Genomic DNA, 9,476 nt, shown 5'->3' with positions numbered 1-9,476 from the left:
CAATCGATACAAAGGAGAAAGCCACACTGCAAAAGACTGTCCGAGCCCAGCTCCAGTGAAGAACAACACTGTTGATAACCAATCCAAGGTCCAAGAGCATATCTCCAATTTGGTGGAATTGAAGGTTGCCACCATCACGCATACCAAGAAGAAAGAACCATTTGTCCAGAAAAAAAAATCCTCTATCAAAATAGTGAAGTTTAGTCTTCCAACAGAAAACCAGAACAGAACAGTACAGCACAGAGTACTACAGAGCCGGAGAGAGCTACATAGACACTTGTAGAGACAGGACCACAGGTCCAGGAAATAGAGTATGTGGAAGGACCTCCTCATGAAGAAATGTAAATGTTGTCTCTCCTAGAAGAAAAAGGGAAGATAAAGTGGGTGTGGCCCCATTTTCCAGGCGATTGAAAAAGCATGTGGATCCTATCAAAGAGTATGACTTGGTTAAAGACCTAGACACCTTTAAACCAAACTTAACATTATGATAGTTGTTGATGTTGTTTTCTAGCTATCGAAAGAAATTCAGAAGCTCGAAGATGCAGCCTAAGGATTGCTCCCCCAACAACAACAAAGTTCAATAAAGTTCCAGAACTGCTGAAGGAAGTAGATGTGGCTAACGCCTTCCTGGATCCTGAAACCCCCGAGATTGGCGTATAGATTGAAGGGTGCTTTATTTCAGATACATTGATTGATGGAGGTTCATTAGTAAACATAATGATGGATGTGACAATGAATGATCTAGAATTTCAAGGAATGCAATCTACACAGTGGCTTATTAGATTGGTAGACCAAAGCAAAATCAAACAGTTGGGCATTCTCCCGTACGTAAAGACAACCCTCGCAGGAAGAGACTATTGGCTGACATATCTAGTGGTCAAACTAAATTCCTACAGGACCTCATACCCTCTGTTGTTGGGAAGACCTTGGCTTTTTAAAGCAAGAGCAAAGATGAACTGGTTCAAAGGGACCCTAACCCTAGACAGAGGACCCAATAAAGTAGTATTGAAGTTATATGGATCACAAAAAAGCAATGGATCCATATCCATCGAAGTCGTAACTGACTCCTCTAATGAAATAAAAAATGGTACATCAAGAGATGAAGAGGCTATCAAACAGATCTTTCCCAAGAAAACAAAGGCATAGTCTCTAATAGTGGGCACTGTAAGCCAATTACTGAAGGAAGTAACGTCTTTGTCTATGGGTGAATACCTCTTGCATGAACCCAAATTGACTTCTGAAATCACCTCTGATAGCGAAATAGAAGCATGGATGTACTGTTCTCTCTGTTACATGGCAGTCACAGAGACAGAGCCAAAGACAGGGATAGGGGTAGAGATAGAGATAGAAGTAGAGTAGAAGACATAACAAGGAGCTTGTTCTTCTCTTACAGAGCTCCCACAGAGATAGAAACTGACTCTAAAGAGGATGAAGGTGATAATGCAGAAGAAGATTATGGATGAGAGCTACAAGGATCTATCCTACTCACAGAAGGCAGAGATGAGGAAGAAGTTCCTGAATCCTCAGAAGTAGAAGGTCCCTCTCTTATCGACAAAATGATTGTGGTACCTTTTGGATTGATTAATGAATCACGTCATGAGCAAGGTCTTTATAAGAAATGGATTAAGAAGAAAATTCTTAAAGAAGAAGATGATGATACACCTTGCCAACAACCCCCAATCCTACAGCTCAAACAGAATGCAGAAAGTTCCTGTTATGTAACGTTCTTGGATGCATCTTCAAAAGATGAATCCTCGAGCCAAGAAGTAACTCGTTTCCAACCCAAACTCGAAACCTCAATGATACCCTTTTAGCCTCCCAAAGAGCGAGCTAGGCCTCCATTAAAAGACGGCACTAGTTCCAATGCATCATCAGTAGATGAGACTACTCCCTTGAAGGAGTTGGATCTTTACCCAGAAGCAATCCATGGGACATTTATCCATGAAGTGAAAGGTGAAAGGAAATCGACATTCATGGATGCTGACTATACTGAACATCACCTGAAAGTGGGTCTAAATCTTCTAGAAGAGGAACTACTGGTCCTGCGAGACCTACTAAAGAAGAACTTAGATGTGTTTGCATGGTCGTACAAAGATTTAAAGGGGATTGATCCCACTGTATGCCAACACCACATCGATCTAGAGCCTGATGCCAAACCTATGAGACAAAGACAAAGGCGTATGAGTCCCAATTATTCTGCTCTGGTGAAGACTTCATTATTGAAGCTCCTTGAGGTTGAGTTCATTTATCCAACGGCTAACAATGAATGGGTTTCATACATTGGGGTCGTACCCAAGAAGAACAGGAAACTTCGAATATGTGTGGATTTTTGAAAGTTGAATTCCAAGACAAAGAATGATTATTTCTCTATCCCTTTTACAAACCAACTGTTGGACATAGTGGCAGGCCATGAGCTCTATTCCCTCTTGGATGGATTTAGAGGATACAACAGGTCCAAATTGCAGAAAAAAACCAATCTAAAACAACCTGCACAATCGTTAATGGATAAAGGGTTTTCCTTTTGTTGTGTTATTTACCAGAGATACAAGTGATAAGTTGGGATCGTAGTTGGGTATTTTATTGAAGATACTGAAGAAGATCAAGTTAAGCTCTTTAATGAACTTATATTCCCTTTTTCTTAGGTCGCGAGAACACTCCCTTATTAAGTGTGGGGATATATTAAAGATTGAAATGACTAGATTTTTTTGCTGATTTTTGTTGTTTTTTAGGCTTGAATGGTTGATTTTTTATGAATTTTGAGTAATGATTAGTTATTTTAGAAATGCTTGAAAGTGTTTTGGATTAGATTGATTATGTTTTGAAAGCTCATGATGACTTCCAGTAGAGATATGAGACTGTGATATTCTGATAGGTTCTGTTGAGCTTCTGATACCTTCTGTTTAACTTCTATTTTGTTTTGTTTTTCTTCTATATGAAGCATAATTGATTATTAATGAAAGATGAAGTATTTTGCAAGCTCATTAAATAAATTTTTATGGTTTGAAATGCTTTTGGTATGAGTTATGAGGTTGTGATGCTTCTATTGACCTTCATGTGAAATCTTCTATAAAGTCTCTGTTTCTATCTCTATTCTTATTCTGTAGTTATTCTGTAAGTGTTCTGTGAAATCTATGTATGACTTTGGAAAAGTTTTCTAGCCTTGGAAAGATGTGAATATAAGTTCAAAAGAGCTCAAGAAAGTGGAAGAAGCAACTATTGAAGACTCAAGAGAAGACTGGAGTAAAGTGATAATAGTAAGCTGTGAGAAGTCACTATGGTGGCTCTGGTGACCTTTCATATCAGACATACCTTTTGGAAGGGGTATTCACGACCAAAGAATGAGTATTATGAGTGATTATTGAGCATTGTAGAGAGGAGATGATGTACTACTGATTGAGAGAGAAAGAGAGAGTTAGAGATAGCCAATTCTATGAAAAACAAGGTATCTATATATGAGAGAGTGTGAGAGAAAACTATGAAGACAATGAAAATGAATACTATGTGATATTATTTCCATTCAAAGTGGTGTTCCTCTTGTGTTCTCTTTGTCTATCAATGAAAAATATGAAGAAAATGATGAATTTTATTGAAGATAAAACCATGGGAGAACAGTTTCTATGATGATATGTGAAGATTTTTACTTGTGGTGTTCTTTTTCTTATTGTGATTCTCTAAATAATGAAACAGAAGCTTGTTGATGTTACAAGATGGATTTTCTTTTTGGTGTCTCTCTTGGAGCTCCACGAAGCAGCGAAGATATCACAAGGATTGTGTGACATATATATTTGCCACCTTTCTAGTCCATCAAGATTAATAAGTTCTTCACCTTGCGACAAATGGGATTAAGCTTGGAAACCTATTATTCTCAAAACACACAAAAAATATGCTCTACCTATGAATACTACTCAACAAGTAGCCAAGTTTTGCCATTGACTAAATCAACCCTAGAGTCCCTAAGGCCGACTAACTTGCAAGGTGTCCTCATATAAGCCTCGCGCCAAATAAAAACTAGCTTCTTGAAGATAACTACTTCTCAATGAATATTGAAGAAGTCTACAATGACTTAAAGAACCAAAGGAAAAGGCACCACAAGTGAAGTGAAATGGAACACATTCAAAAGAGAGATCCGAATTACCAATGCTCCATTGCAATGAGCTAGGGTGTATCCAAACTGATTACCCTAGATTGGATGGAGAAAATGAGAAACAAATAGAGAAGCAAAGCCATATAAGTTCAGTATTTAATATTGTGTATCCTAACTCGCAAGTCCTACAATATAACTTATCCTAGGAAAAAATAACACCCAAGTTTATCATGAGACAAGGCCATCTCAATTTCTCCAAGAGGAGGAGAATATAATATCTCCACCCTTCCCACATGAATAGGCGCTTGAGGAGAGAGGGGGACAAGTCATCAAGAGTCATCACACCTAATCGTCGTGGTCACTAAGGATTGAGCGGAATTGATTGTTAAGCTCCTCGCTCCCATCACATTAGTGATCCATAATCAATATGATCATTCAACTTGGACATAAGACCAATGTAATGATGAATGCCACCACTCCATGGACACAAAGCAATAATCACACTAGAGAAGAGAGTGAACCCAACGTTTTTGAACTAATCCCTTTCCCTCCCCCCCGGCCCCAACACAACTAATCTAGGCTAGTATGCCTTCTCGTACTTATGACCAAACCTCGTTTGCCACACTATATCAGAGGACTATAAAATCAACCTTTCTTAAGAATATTCAAGTTGATCAATCATGTTGGGGGTAAAGGCGCATGTGCCTAGCCGCCCATGTATTAGTTACACTAGTAGTACTCGCATAGCTACACACTTGTACACGAGGTGGCAGGCACCCATCACTATCACTTCACTCTTTATTCTTTCAGTGACATTTGAATAAAGAGAAGGCCACACACACATTGTGACTGTTGGAGTTCCCACATTTTGTGTCTCTCTCTTTCTTGCTCTTGCTCCTTCCACCATAGCTCTTGCTTCTACTCACATGCTTCCACTTCACGAATCACTTCCCTTCAACTAGTATCAAAGCCATCTTCCTTAGAGCTCGAGCTCAAGCGGCCCAGCATTGCTTCAACTTGTGGGGAATACCTTTAGCTCACATTTCCAATGGCAACCATGGATTCTTTACCCTGAGATATGCCTTGAGCTCTACCTTCTTTCAAGACTTCTTCCTATCACTTGAGGCTTATTCCAAGGCTTCCCTAAGACCTACTGGAGCTTCCCTAGTGCCACATTCAACTCAGCAATGGCAACAAGAGTGGCCAACAGTTCAGTGTGATTTGCACCAATTTGCTAGCCTCCACAGTCGCATATTCACTCACTGCTAGTTGGAGTTATGCCTTGGCAATTGCACTTTTGTTTTATATCCATGATTACCCATCTTTGGCATTGATTTCTTAGTGTTACACTTCATTTTTAGCATGCAATATTTGCAGTTTATTGCACTATTTATGCAAGCAATCACCTCCATATGACAATTCTTTACATTGAGTTGTGGATAGTTTCTTCCTTAGTTAATACCCCTTGCTTTCAGCTTGATTTAATAGTGGTTTTAGGGCTAATTTTAGTCATTACAACAACCATCTTTGACAATTTGATTTTAGCTTAATTTAGCATTAGTTTTAAGGCTAATTAGAGTAATTACAACAACCTGCTTTGAAGTTTTCTTTCAACTTTATTTAGGAGTGATTTTAGGCCTAATTGTAGTAATCATAGCAATCTGCTTTGACAATTTGTGTACTTATTTGCATTCATTATGGCTGGTGGCTCGAGTGATAGTGCTATCTTTAATATTGACAAGATGGATCACACAAACTACAACTACACGAAGGCCCAAATCAAGCAAGTTTTAGTGCAAAAAAATGTAGGTTAGGCCTTTAAAACATAAGGGTGTTAAGCCCGAGCCTATAGATGCAAAGGATTGGACTAAATTAGATGAGCTATGTAAGTCCACCATCAGATTGTTCCTCTTTAAGCATGTGTTCTATAATGTTCTCTCTAATTTGCAATCATCATGGGACTTATGGGAAAAAAATCACAATGTCTATGACTAGCATAGCCCCACTTCTCATATGTATTGGCTACATCAACTCATGGACCTTCACATGGAGGGCACTTGTATGTTAGCTCAATTAAATGAGTTTCATTCCATTATTAGTCATTTATCTTCATAGGGAATTGAATTCAAGGCTACTCTACTCCCCTTGTTCCTCTTAGTTCCACCATCTGAATCATGGGATACATTTCGTACTGGTATGTGTACCAACATGCCTACTGATGGGGTACCGTTGCAAGATGTGGAGAGTGCACTCTTAATTGAAGAGGTTAACAAAAAGAATTTTGATGCTTCTTATACCTCTCATGTTTTGAGAGTTAGAGGCAATAATGGTAGGAGCGGTAATGCCCACCATGGGAGAGACTCAACAATCTCGCTCTCAGTCACATGGATAGTCTCGCACTAAGGCCCATGGTCGTCAATCCTCATTGACTTATCATTATTGTGGAAAACAAGACATATTCCGCTGCAATGCCATAAAATGCACAAAGATAAGCACAAGATAAAGGGCAAAATTATCCCTAGCAAGTCAGGCATTAAGATTAAAGAGATTAACGTTGTGTAGACTGATTCTAATAATGATTTCATACTTGTAGCTTCTTCTCTTGATACATCACAACTGATTGATGCTTTAGCAAGGTATACTCAGTGTTGGTTGGTAGGTTCAGGGGTTTCCTTTCATGTGACCCCTCAAACAATGCTTTCACTCCTATCATTGTATGACTGGATCTATCCGTTTCGGTAATGACCTGGCATTAGAGATCATTGGTATTGGTGATGTCTAGCTGTAGTTTGGATCAAGTAGCACATTCACTCTTCATGTGACCCCTCACAAACAATGGTTTCACTCCTATCGTCGTATGACTGGATCTCTCCGTTTCAGTAATGACGTGGCATTAGAGATCATTGGTAGTAGCGATGTCCAGCTGTAGTTTGGTTTAGGTAGCACACTCACTCTTCATTATGTAAGTGATGTACTAGCTCTCACAAAGAGCTTTATCTCTATTAGCGCTTTGAATGATGCAAGTTATATTGTCTTCTTTAGTAATTCCTCATGGAAGATTACCCATGGCAATCTTGTCATTGCATGTGGTGCTAAGTCCGATACTCTCTACCCCTTGCTTGTATCTAGGTCAATTGACCATGTTTTGGCAGTGGATACAATTCCACACGTATCTCTTGGGCATCGCCACCTTGGATATATGTCCTTGAAAGGCATGAAAATGCTTATCCATTTGCAATATCTTTCGCTCCTTGACTATAAGTGAATTTTGAGTCTTACGATCATTATTTATATGGCAAGCAAACACATAATATGCATGAAAAAACTAGTACAACACACATGGGTTAGCCTTTGGCTCTTGTTCATTCAAATGTATGTGGCCCCATCCCCTGCAAGTCATTAGGTGGCGCAAAGTATTTTACTACCTTCATTAATGACTATACACATAAGATCTAGGCATATCCTATCGAGCAAAAATCAAAAGTCTTGGCTACATTTTAGCATTGGCTTGCCTTGGTTGAGAACCATCGACTGAAATGCCTGAGGTCAAATAGTGGGGGTGAATATGTCTCTAAAGCCTTTTAGCACTTTTGCGATAAGAGAGGTATTAAGCGTCAATTGACCACCCCATACACCCCCCCCCCCCCCCCAAAAAAATGGTATAGCTGAGTGCATGAATAGGACAATTCAGAAGCAAGTTTGCAATATGCTTAACTAGACAAACTTACCACATCATTTTTTGGCTGAGGCAATTACTACTACTGTACACTTGATTAATTAGTCCCTATGTACTGCTCTTGACTATCAAGTTGCAGAGGATGTATGGTGTGAAAAACCTCCCTCATATGCTTATTTGCGTATCTTTGGTTGTGAGGCTTTCTGCCATGTACCCAAGAACAAGCACAATAAGTTAGATCCTAATTCTAGGAAAAGCATCTCTCTTGGTTACGAAGATGCAGGTGAGATGGGCTCAAAAGGTTATCTGCAATGCCTATGGAATCTACAGGCTCCAAAGGTTATCTGCAATGATAGTTTTCACAAGAAAATGCATAAACAACCTGAGCATGTCGTTAAGGTATACTGGGTGATATTTCAAGAGAAGCCTCCTACTACTGTACAGCCAACTAGACAGCCTACCACAGTAGATGATGCTCCAGTGCCTAGATCGTTGATGCTCCACAGGATATCCCTACCCCCAGTCTATTTTGAGGTGGTCTACTAGAGATAAACGACAACCTACGTGGTTTGACCCCTCTATGGATTATGTTATGGTGACAAATACTAGTAAGCCTCTTACTTATGATGAGGCCATGTGCAGAGGTGATAGTCACTCTTGAAAGAGGGCCATATAATCAAAGTATGACTCACTATAGAAAAATCATGTGAGCGATTCGGTTCCCTTACCTAGTGAAAAGCATGCTTCGCCTTGCAAGTGGGTATACAAGTTAAAAAGCACTCCTAGACGTCCCAAGAAATTATACAAGATCAAATTGGTTACTAAGGGTTTCAAGCAAGAGCATGGTGTGGACTTTGATGAAGTATTTTCTCTTATTGTGAAGATGACTACATTTGGTACTGGCTTTGATTGCTCAGCTTGGCTTGGATCTTTATCAGATGGATTTCAAGATGGTTTTTCTTCATAAGGACTTGGAATGATGAGATTTACATGGAGCAACCTAAGGGCTTTACAGACCCTAGCAGGAAACACCTAATGTGCAGATTGCAAAAGAGTCTTTATGGCCTTAAAAAAGCACCTAAGGAATGGTACAAGTTTAATGCATTTATGCATTCACAAGAATATTCCTGCACTAATATGGATCCATATTTATACACGAAGAAGGCTCGTGATGGTAGCCTTGTGATTTTGATCCTCTATGTGGATGATATGTTGATTGCTGGGAGTGCTCATGATACGTTGGATGCCTTGAAATATCAACTCAGAAAGAGCTCTGAGATAGACATGAAACAAGACTCACATATTCTTGGGATACGCATTACTTGCAATCACTGTAAGGGTCCTCTACTTGTCACAAGAGTACATCCAAAAGGTCCATGATTGTTTTCGTCTACATAATATTAAGCCTCTGGACTGTCCTTTAACTTCCCACGTAATGTGCAATCACTCAAAGGGATCTTCTACTTATCAGAGCAGTACATCCAAAAGATCCTTGAGCGGTTTCATCTACAGAATATTAAGCCTATAGGCTGTCCTTTACCTTCACATAAAGGTTAGTCAGGCCAATTGTCAGCAGTATGATGAGCAAAAGGCCAAGATGGCCAAGATCCCTCATGCATCCACAGTGGGCATTTTGATGTATGCCATGATAGCCACTTGTCCTAACATAGCATTTGCAGTGAGAGTTGTGGCATGCTATATGGCTACATCTAGCCA

Source organism: Lygodium microphyllum, chromosome 2, assembly GCF_053477565.2.
Source record: "Lygodium microphyllum isolate KBCC chromosome 2, Lygodium_microphyllum_v1.1.10, whole genome shotgun sequence".
Classification (NCBI taxonomy): domain Eukaryota; kingdom Viridiplantae; phylum Streptophyta; class Polypodiopsida; order Schizaeales; family Lygodiaceae; genus Lygodium; species Lygodium microphyllum.
Note: the sequence above shows the minus strand (reverse complement) of the source record.